The following is a 10745-nucleotide window of genomic DNA, read 5'->3' on the forward strand; positions in this document are numbered from 1 at the left end:
CTGTGGTGAATGATTTTCAATCTATATTTCTTCCTTCTTCAGGAGGACAAATGTGTTTCTATGCTAATATAATCTTTAAAAAAAAAGAAACTTGTAAATTCTTGCAAATAGTTGAGCTGACAGTGGATAGAGTTTGTTTTTCTTACAGAAACGTTGCCTACACATCATTTTACTGAATACAATCCATGCATGAATAACTGTGGATGTATACTCCTTTCATTTTACCCATCAAAGACACCACCAAACCACAGTTTGAAGTTTCACTAAAAGAGATTTCGCTTAGTTTGAAGTGTTTGAGTGGCAGATGGAAGACAGCAACAGGAGTATTGATATCTCACAGTGATGCCAAGCAAAAACCGTAAAAAAAAGTAGTTCTGAGATTTATTTTTTAAATGATAGGTCAACATTTGAAAAGTAAAAGATGTACCGCACCTCCCAGATATGTTATGGCAACTTTTAAAAGCTTGATTTTGCCTTCTCAGTTTTCTTTGGGTGAATTGTGGGTAAAAGAATATCAATAAGATTTCTTCATTCCTATTTTGTGAAAAGTAAACAAACCTTCAAATTATTGCAAGCCTTTAATTAAGGAGATGATCAAACGATTAAAATCTCGTTAATTACAGACCTCACAACCATCTCTGCCAACATGAATATTGAGGTCCTAATTAATATTTGTCGGGCTGTTTTGTTCTTGGAAGACACTGGCGTTAATTAGGCAAAAACAAGTCAAATTAACATTTCAGTAATGAAGAAACATACCTTCATGTTCTTATTTCTCTCTGTCTGAACACACTCTGATACAAAATTGGCATCTCAAAGCTTTCTGAGGCATGTTTTTATCAAACAGAAGCAATGAAGTTTTCAGACACATATTTTTCATCCCAATGCACGACTGATCAATGTGTGCAATTCTTGTTTTCCTTATTGAAAACAATTTTGGAAAACAATTTAGTTTAGAATCTTTGCTACATATCAGTGCAAGAAATCTTTTACATCTTTAACAGTTCTTTGTCAAACATCAAGTCTGTGACCGTTAAATGACAGCATCCTTTTGGTGCATGCTTGGACTCCTTGATGCACTGCTGCGTCTAAGTCAGATGTGTTGTAACACAACTGAGAGATCAGTGCATATATTGTACTGTATACCTGAGCATTGGCCTAAGGACAACAGACTTGAGCTGTACATAGCAAAGCTATTAACACCAGCTACATCCTGCATCTTGTGTTAGTAGCGCTACAGCTAGCTTGCTAATCAGAACCAACAACCCCACAGTGTTGGTGTCTATGCCCACCCAAAAATGTCCTCTCTGCTGATATACTCTACAACAGTAAGTCAAATTAAATCATGCCATTTGGTAATGAAGCATCTGATCTGCACGAGGTCAGTAAGGCTAAAGCTAACAGACCTTCACAGACCTAAAGCTAACCCTTCAGTTACTAGTAGCTTAGTGCATTTGAAGTGATGGCACATGAATCTATATATATGAGCTTAGCCCAATGAAAAATTATGCTCCGGGACACGACTCAGTAGATTAGAGGTTGTGATTACTTCATGAACTGCTGTTAGATTGCATTAGATTGAGGTAACTAGCATGACTACCTGGTAGGTGCATGGCGATGACTAGTGATATGGATTAAAGAACTTGAATTTGTTCGATGGCCTGTACAGGTGGTAGGAATGGGTGATGTACCCTTAAACCATAAGATAGTTTAAGAAAATCTGTGAAAATGATTTTTATGACTATATTAAAAAAAAGTAATGTTTTTTCTTTTTGAGCTACTGTCACTGATGACACATGACCTAACTCAAAGTGTAAATCTATCACCACCAGATGAAAGCAGCAGCAACATTATTGTAAAATAGCAGTGATACAGCATAAGTACAAAAGTAACCAAGGTAGGTAGAGTTTCCTCTGGAAATTTTAGTAATACTTTATAATACAGCCCAAGAAACAAATGGAATTTTCACCTCTTTTACTTGATATTATGGTGTAATTATATTTACCAACATATACTTGGAGGTACACTAGGGGCTTATTTGTATTAGTGGATCATTCATGATGCACACCGATGTAACACATAATAAAATGTAAAAAGGCAAGGTTAAGGCACTGCATATACTGCCCATGTGCCTCACATGTTAGGCCTTGTCTCGTTTTCTCAGGGAAAGCAAATGCTTTATATCAGTATTATCATGGTTTGACAGCATTTTCATCACATTAAAATTATACCAGCATTGTCTTAGATAGTATAATATGTTTTGTCAATAAGCAGTACTGTCTTAAATATGAATTAATTGGATTTTCTACCATGCAACATAGTTTATAACCTCTGTTTTGTTGGATGTCTTTCAGGGTGTGTGAGTGCAAACCAGGAGTGAAAGTGACACTATGCACGCTGTTAGTTATACATTTTTGGAATTAATTAGCTTTTTTATTAGCTAATTACAATATTGGATCGTGTTGAGTGTTGATATTAATATTTTTGCTCTAAAACTAACTTAACTGCAATTTTAATTTATTTCTTTAACCTTTAAACTCATCCTCTTCAGTATCATCCTCCCTTTGGTCATCAGTCATCCTCCTCCTCATTAGACTCACACTCATACAAGCACACAGACACACACACACAGTTACACACACACGGTTACACACACCACCAGCACTTAACCAGCCTCCAGCCCAGCCCACCAGCTTTTGCAACAAGATTCTCCTTTTAACTGTCCCTTTCAGCGTGGGACAATTAGACACCTCCCACCGCCTCCTTTCAGGCCGCAGCTCCAGCCTCGCCTCCTCTCCTCCCCATTCTGCTCCCTGTTTCACTTTGTGTCCGCTTCGCCCCCTCGCAATGGGTGCACATGACCAGAAAATGAAGCAGGGGTCTCTGCAAGCGGGGAATGAAAGCGAGTATGTTTGTGCGTGTTTGAGAGAAAGACAGAGAGAAGGAGGGAGATTAACATGTAAGATTTAAGCTGGTGTGATGGGGTGAGGGTGGGTGAGCGGGGTTACATGTAGAGATCAGATCAGGTCTGATCTGTGCACATGTTTGCGTGCATGTGTGGTTCAGTGATGACTGCCCATCCATCTCAACCCTGGCTGTATAACGCTCACCATCCACACTGGGTTATAATGATTCACATTCACAAATACAGTCCCTTCTTTTAAACATATGTATGTTGGACGGCAGACACACTCATACACACTCGATTAGAGGAGTACTGCAGGCTGCAGTGTCTAAGGCCTGGATACTGTTAGAGAGATTATCACATCATTAACTCCTAATGAAAAACCAATTCAGACAGCTCCCCCCTGGCGCTCTGTGTTCGCTAGGTAGCAGGGGCAGTGAAACATAAGCCATCCATGCTTCTTATTCATTGAAGCTCTGGCTCAGCATGCTAATCACACAAACAGTCTAAAAAGGAAGAGAAGATAGAAAAAAGAAATATGAGCTTAACTAATGAGTGTTACTCCCATTAAAATCATTTAGGTACCAGGATAGTCGTAATACTAGAATTTCATTTGGATGCTCAGGAAAATACGCAAAAAAAATGCCATATAAATATCAGTTTATTTACACATTATTACTGTTGTTGCTTTATTTATAGCCATAGGAATTAGCTGCTAAGCTATGGGGTAACGGTGTCTTTGGCTGATCCTGCTACAGATCGATCCTCATGTTTGATTTGGCAAAATTTAATTCCAGATGTGTTTCCTGATGCAACCATCCATTATCCAGGCTTGAGACCAACACCAGCAGTAGTAATACAGTTGCTTGGGATACTTTGAGGCTGGGTTTGAGGCTATCAGCAGGGGTTAAAGTGGAATATCACTGGTGGGAACCAAAAATTGGGTGAGCACAGTGGATTTTTCATGTGCAGGCTGTGATCAGCTGACTTGTGCTGCTACTCCCATGGTTAGCTGTTTGATCTTCCACCTGCCAAAGTGTCCTCGGGCAAGTCACTGAAGTCAAATTTGCTTCTGATTGCATCCTTGCACTACTAGCAGGTGGATTAATGGCAGCATGTCAATAATGTATCTGACTTATGATCCATCACAATTAATAGGTTAGTATAATGCATGAAATACAGAAAGAAAGTTACAAGTTTTCTTGGTTGGTTTGCTGTCTTGCACAAACTAGTGAGAAATAAAATCCACAGAGACGTCAAGGAAGCTTGTTAACAGTCACATCAAGGACAAATAAATCCTGTTTCAGTGAAATCTCACCAATACTCCACGAGGAGTAGCGAGTCCCCGTAAAACAACCTGTATTACCTTAAGCACAGTGTGGTTATAGACCCTTGAGGTAGTCATTGTGTGCAAGTTTCACAAACATTTGACCTATAGTAGCAGCTAAAATTGTTCCTTAAAAGGTCATATAGGCCCCTGCAGCTGTGCTATATTTATTTCTTGTCAACACTAACTAATATTTTGAAACAATAGGTGTCGCCACTTAAGACAATATCACATCAAACGAGCTGATAAGGAGGAGAAAAAGTAAAAAACAAAGGCCGAGACTTTGTCGAGGGTTTTCTTTGCAAAGTTTTTAAACAGTTGCCACATCTATCTGTGTGTATTTGTATGTATTTAAACCTTGAAGGGATACCATTAAAACTGTGGCAAAAACCAGCATAATCGTACACTTGTGTCTTCAGCCCAGCAGCTACATCTGGCCATGTTTGGTTCCTTAACTCTTCAAGGTAAATGAACACAGATTTTGTGCATTACAGTAAGAGATATCTGCCTTCTTTTTGAAACCATCGCCCCCCGCTGGCCACTGAAAAGAATGGCATTTTAAGGCACTTTCACTTTGGTTTCATTGTTCAGACCAGAAAATCTATGTCCATCCTTTATATACAGCCTATGCTTGTGACTCGGTTTATAAGTCAGCAGCAGGCAGGCCAGCCTGTTTATCATCTCTTCTTGTCAAAGCTGAAACTGGAGTTTCTTCTCTGATTTGCTGATGAAATGAAATTTTCTGCATAGCTTAATGGGTAGAGTTTGAGAAAGAGGAAGTTTATGGCACCAAAATACCAGACGGTGAGGAAAAAAAATCATCCGTCCTGTGACTCTTTGCCTCATGACATCCTGTCCTGTGTACAGCAGTTTTATAGTAATGTGTCTCCCCATGCACTCTTTTTTTTTGAGCGTTTGAAGGCACGTGTGGCGTGTGTATGTGTGTTTTCCTTGCACACAGCAATAATAAAAAGCACATCAGCACAGGCCACATTTTTCAAGTTTGTTTGACGCATTTAAAATGCTAATAACTAGTTTATTATGTGCTACATCAAATGCAAATGTTCTGTTTTACTGCCACAAAGTTCGGTCGACGTTAGCATTTGCATATCTTATGTCTGTCTCCTTAGCATGCATGGAGGAACTGGATAGCGGGCAGACTCCCAATAAATAACATTAACAGGCACATTAGATAAACAAGCTCCAATGATGCCGCTATTAGGAGATGCAGAGGCATAGTCGGCTTAAATGTAGGTGTTTGACACAGCAGCATATGGTGTGCAAATTCCCCCAAATCAACCTAACGCCAACGTTATCTGGAAATGTCAGGGGGAGCAGACGGATTGAAAAAACATTGCTTTAACGGCAGACGCTTTACGATGTTGAGAAAATGCTGTGGAGGAATTTGCCTCTTTAAGACCAACTGGCGAATGGTGCTCCTCCGTGTGTGTGTGTGTGTGTGCAGGGGGGGATGTGTCGTGTCTTTGTGTGTGTGAAAGAGAGGGACAGCCATTAAGATCGTAGTTCAAACTTTAATTGTAAATGCGAAACTTTGTCTGGTTTAATGTTTGGTTCACTTCATGTCTTAATCACCTCCCGGCTCCATTCAGACACCCACCGAGATGTAAACATTCCATAAAGACGATCATATATTCTCTGACTGTCGAGCCTGTAATTCATTATAAATATGAGATGGAACACAATGACATTTTAACGCCATTGGTTTTGCAACTTTTTTTTTAAACAATTGCTTTGAGATGTGGCATGCTGACAGATGGGTGCCCCCCCCCCAACCCCCGTCACGTATTTTACACAATGAGAAGCCAGTTTAAACGAACATGCTTCAAAATGTCACCACTGCAACATATGCGACATATTTCTAACAAAAAACAACAACAAAGGCAACTTTGGAATTTTATGGCAATCTTCTTGGTCCAGAAGGTATATTGTAACATTTTGGGATGTCCGTAAATTTTCAAGTTACACACAAGATGGGGAAAGGGTGGGGCGGATAACCATAAACGGTGGGGAAAGAAAGGAAAACCACAACAAGACACTCTTCTTTTGTCTGCTCCCTTCAGTCACCAAAGTGGATCATCTGCCTCCAGATCCTCCTCAAAAGCATCCTCTTATGTCACACCGACCCTCTGCATGTCCTAGTTCACTACATCAGTTAATCTTCCTCTTTTCCTACTGCCTGGCAGCTCCATCTTCAACACTCTTTATATTTAGTATATCTATAACCCTCCTCTGCACATGTTCAAACCACCTCAGCATTGCCTCTCTAACGTTGTCTCCAAAGCACTCATCCCGAGCTGTCCTTCTGATATACTCATTTCTAATCTTTTCCCTCTGGTCACTCCCAATAAAAATCTACACATCTTCAGCTCTGCCACCTCCACCTCAGCCTCCTCAGTGCCACTATCCCCGATTCATACCTCAGCAGGTTTCACTAGCATCTTTCACTCCTCCTGCTGTTCTTCTGACACTTTTGTGCACTCTCCGTTTCTTTGGATGGTTGACCCTAGATATTTAAACTTCTTCTGCTTTGGTGTCGTTTCAGTTTATCATGGACCTCTAGACTCGATCACATAAGCCATAAAAAAAGTTAGTAAGCCTTTAGTCAATTTGCATCCACATGACTGGTTTAGAATATTTAAATAAAGAATATTTTAATTTCTATGCGCTTGACTTTCACCTTAAGCTTCTATCTGTTAATCAAACTGAAACTTGTCACACTGCAATTGTAATTACAAGATAATTTAGTTTAAATAAGCAGGGATTGGAACAAATATTATCTTGGCTCGGATTTTTAAACCTTGTTAAAATGTCAGCATAGATTTAACCTGTCTTGTAGTTTATGTAATTATAAATGCATTAACATAGGCTCTCTTTAACCCAACAGTCTCCTCTCTCTTCCCTTCAGACCTCCTTTCCTCTCTTCTAAAGGCCACTCGTGACGAGATGCCAGTGTTCACTTGTTCCTCCATTTGTACTCACTGTACACCCGGGCACTCTGGATGAGTGTCAGCTACATACCACAAACAAATGCTGAAGTGTAGATGCTAATTCTCGCTTTTTGAGACTCCCTCCTTCCTCCTTCCAGCATGCCCAATAATCTCTTCTCCTCTCTCTCTGTCTGCCTCCCTCTCTGCTCCTAATCCGCTCCACAGCCGTGAAAACTCTCCATGAGAGAGAGATGACCCGTTCTAATGGGTGGAGGCAACCACCCACACACACAGCCGCGGAGGGTCCAGCCAAAACACACACAAAACACACACATAACACACACACACAGAGCCGAAGATTGCCGGGCTTATCAAGACGCAGCGAGCCAAGGAGACTCTGCACGATTTAAACCGTTAACAGATGATTTTCAAGTTTGTGGAAACCCTGCCCTGCTCTGTCAAAACAGACGGTTGAAGCTGGTCTGGAGATGAAGTTATTAGATCATTAACCGATTGGTCACTTCACAGAAAACCTATCACGATGGTTTGCTTGTGTGGTAAAGTAGCAACGCAAAACTTTTGCTCGCTCCAACTTCTAAAGTGATAGTTTATCTGATTTACATTCATGTAACGTCTCAATTTTAAACATCCAACTAAACAAAACAATTTGAATAAGTCGACTCCGGCTTAGTTTTCTGGCAGTTTATAATTAATATTATACTTTATTATAAAATATTGCCAGATTAATCAGTGAAATAAGTGAAATGTTGAACTTGTACTGTTTATACTTCTGTATTGCTTTTGATCTACTGCAGAAAGAAAAATAAAGGTTGCGCCGCCCGTGAGCACACCTGTTTGTTTGTCTTTAACCATAACTGCCCATTAGTTACTGATTTATTTCAGGTGAGATTGCAGGTGAATAAGGTAAAGAGATAGCTTGACATTTTATTCACAACTGTATTCCTTCAGTTGAAAATAATGCAGTGAGCTTCTGAAAGATTGTGCTCCAATGAAGTACTAAAAAAAAGAAGCAAAAAACACTGCGGTGATTAGAGTATTTGAAACTGCTTGAACACTTTCTGATTATCAGAGTATGAAATCAGGCTTTGAAAGCTTTGTCTTGTAAAACAATTACATAGTGGATTTAATTTAATTATTTCTTTATTTATCTATTTTTAAGTTTTTGGAAATTGGATGTAATTTGCACATGAGGTATAATCTTATTAAACATAGAATAATTTGAGTAATTAAATGAATACTGGCATGTGTATGAGGGATTTTTCTTTCCACAATCTCAAAATTGACAGGTAGATGAAGAAGCATTTATTTATTTGTTTGTTTGCTTTAATGTCTTGCTTTAAACCTTAAATAACAACTAAACCAAGCCATAGTGGATCATCACATCATAAGCTTTTAATTGTGACGAACTCATCAGCCTTTGCTTCTGTATTTTTTCTCCACAAACTCCTGAAAGAACAACAAAGTCTTGAAATGCTCTGCTATCTCTTGTGTACTGTTGGTTTCAGTGAAAGCTAAAAATGACACAAGGATCCTGGACCATAAACTGCAAACAATGACTCAACACAAAGCTTCAGAAAGTGAGCAGTTTTGCAGATTTTACCCCGAGCAACCTTGTAAAGAAAGATAAAAATGGTGACTTTTGTGCACTTTTGGATTTAAAAATAGTGGTTCACAATTTAAGCAGCTGTGTGATAAAATGGTTTGACCTGAGATGGTATTTAAACATCTCCAATGAAAGAACATTCAAACTTATCATATCAGCTGAGATCGAACAAAGACTCCTCTCCAGAACGAGGGAAAACCTCGCCGTGGATCGCACCAGCTGTTTTGGTGAGCTGAGTGTGTGCAGGTGTTGAGCTCTCAGTGGGATCGTTCAGCCATTTTCCTCCATGCTTGTTTATTAGACCCCTTAAAGGACACACGCAGCTGCTTTTGAATGTTGTTAGCCAGTTGGGTACAGATTACATATGCTCTCCATCCCCGCTGAACATTTGCCAAAGCGAACTACGAGCTTTAAGATTATCATTTAGTCAATAGCATTAAATGCACAATAGTCTTCTCTGGGTCTTTTTCTCCAAGGTTTTCTTTACAGAGAAAAGGGTTTGCGATTTGTCTGGTTTTTACTGAGTGACACATTTGTTCGCCGTATCCTCGAGTGTGACACAAGGACAGTTTAATTACTGTATGATTATGTCACGAAAAAAAGAAAGAAAAAAAGGGTTTTAAACCTCTACAAACAATTTTAAATTGTGTTCCTATTTCATTAATCAAAATAATGTGCATTAGAAAAAGATCAGATGAGTGGTGAAGACAGAATTTGTTGGTAAAAATAGAATTTGTTTTAAAAGCGTCAGATTTGTTACATTTAGACTACAAACCACAGTTAGTAGTATACTACTATAAAGTTGCACTATTTGTATTTAAAGCCTTAAATGGTCTTACACCTGCATATGTGCTATATATGCTGCATCCATTCACTTCCTGAAGCTCATTAGGGTCTGCTTCCCAGTCACTTTTGACTGTCCAGTGATCGAAGTTTATTGTGCCTCTGCTGTGGTTGAACTAAAACTCTCCCAAGCGACCTCAGAAATTCATCAGCTGTGGCGATATTTAAATCTGAGCTAAAGAAATGCTTTTTTTTCTCTTTAGCTTTTGGAAGCTGATATCTGGAACTGTGTTCAGAGGACAAGCTGCTCTTGTGTTATTTTACATAAATGCCGTGAATGTGTGCATTATTGTTTAAATTTTTCGTAGTATAGCACTTTGATTTTAAACACGCTTTATTAATAACATTTAATTATTGCTTTCTCTCTCCAAGCATCAAATATTTGAACATAAGCTGTATGTCAGCAAGATTGTTTTTTCTTCTCATAATGAGGAGTCGTTCATTTATGTATTTGGTCACAGATTAAGTGACATAACCGGTTGCAGGTCACAGATGCTGTTTTCCAGATTTTCCAGAATTATTTCAGATCTTCCCGTGACTTCAAACTGATTAAACCTTTTATTGAGCTGATGTTCAGAAAAGATTGGTTTGGTTCAGTGCAGCAACAAAAAAAATAGCTTTTAATTTATAACCTACTCTCTACGTCTTCAGTGTTGTCATTGTCTGTTCGGTGTATTTTATATAATGTTAATCCATCATGCTCTCCAGTGTCAGCTGGAAAGGTTGCACGCAACTTAGCCATCTAACACAGCTCCAGCTGCACAAAGTGATAGAGAGCATGAGTGAGCTGTAGCACTAATGCATGTTAAGTCACTGATCTCACATATGAAGTTCTCTGCACCTTCTTCACTGTGTTCTGCTAACGTCAGTCACATACATTCACATACAAGTGATGAGGAAATGCAGGTAGTCCAGCCTGGTAGCAGTTCCAGTGTGACTATTAAGACCTGAGGCTAACATGAGTGTCATCATGCTGTTGTAACGAGGTTCATGTAATCAATCACAATCAACACATTCAAGTTATATTAATAAAGAGAAAAAATGCTTTCTGTCTCATTAACAACATATACAGGCTTTAAAGACAACACAGACATGTTT

Source organism: Pundamilia nyererei, unplaced genomic scaffold (genome assembly GCF_000239375.1).
Source record: "Pundamilia nyererei isolate P.nyererei 1_Seehausen unplaced genomic scaffold, PunNye1.0 scaffold00024, whole genome shotgun sequence".
Classification (NCBI taxonomy): Eukaryota; Metazoa; Chordata; class Actinopteri; order Cichliformes; family Cichlidae; genus Pundamilia; species Pundamilia nyererei.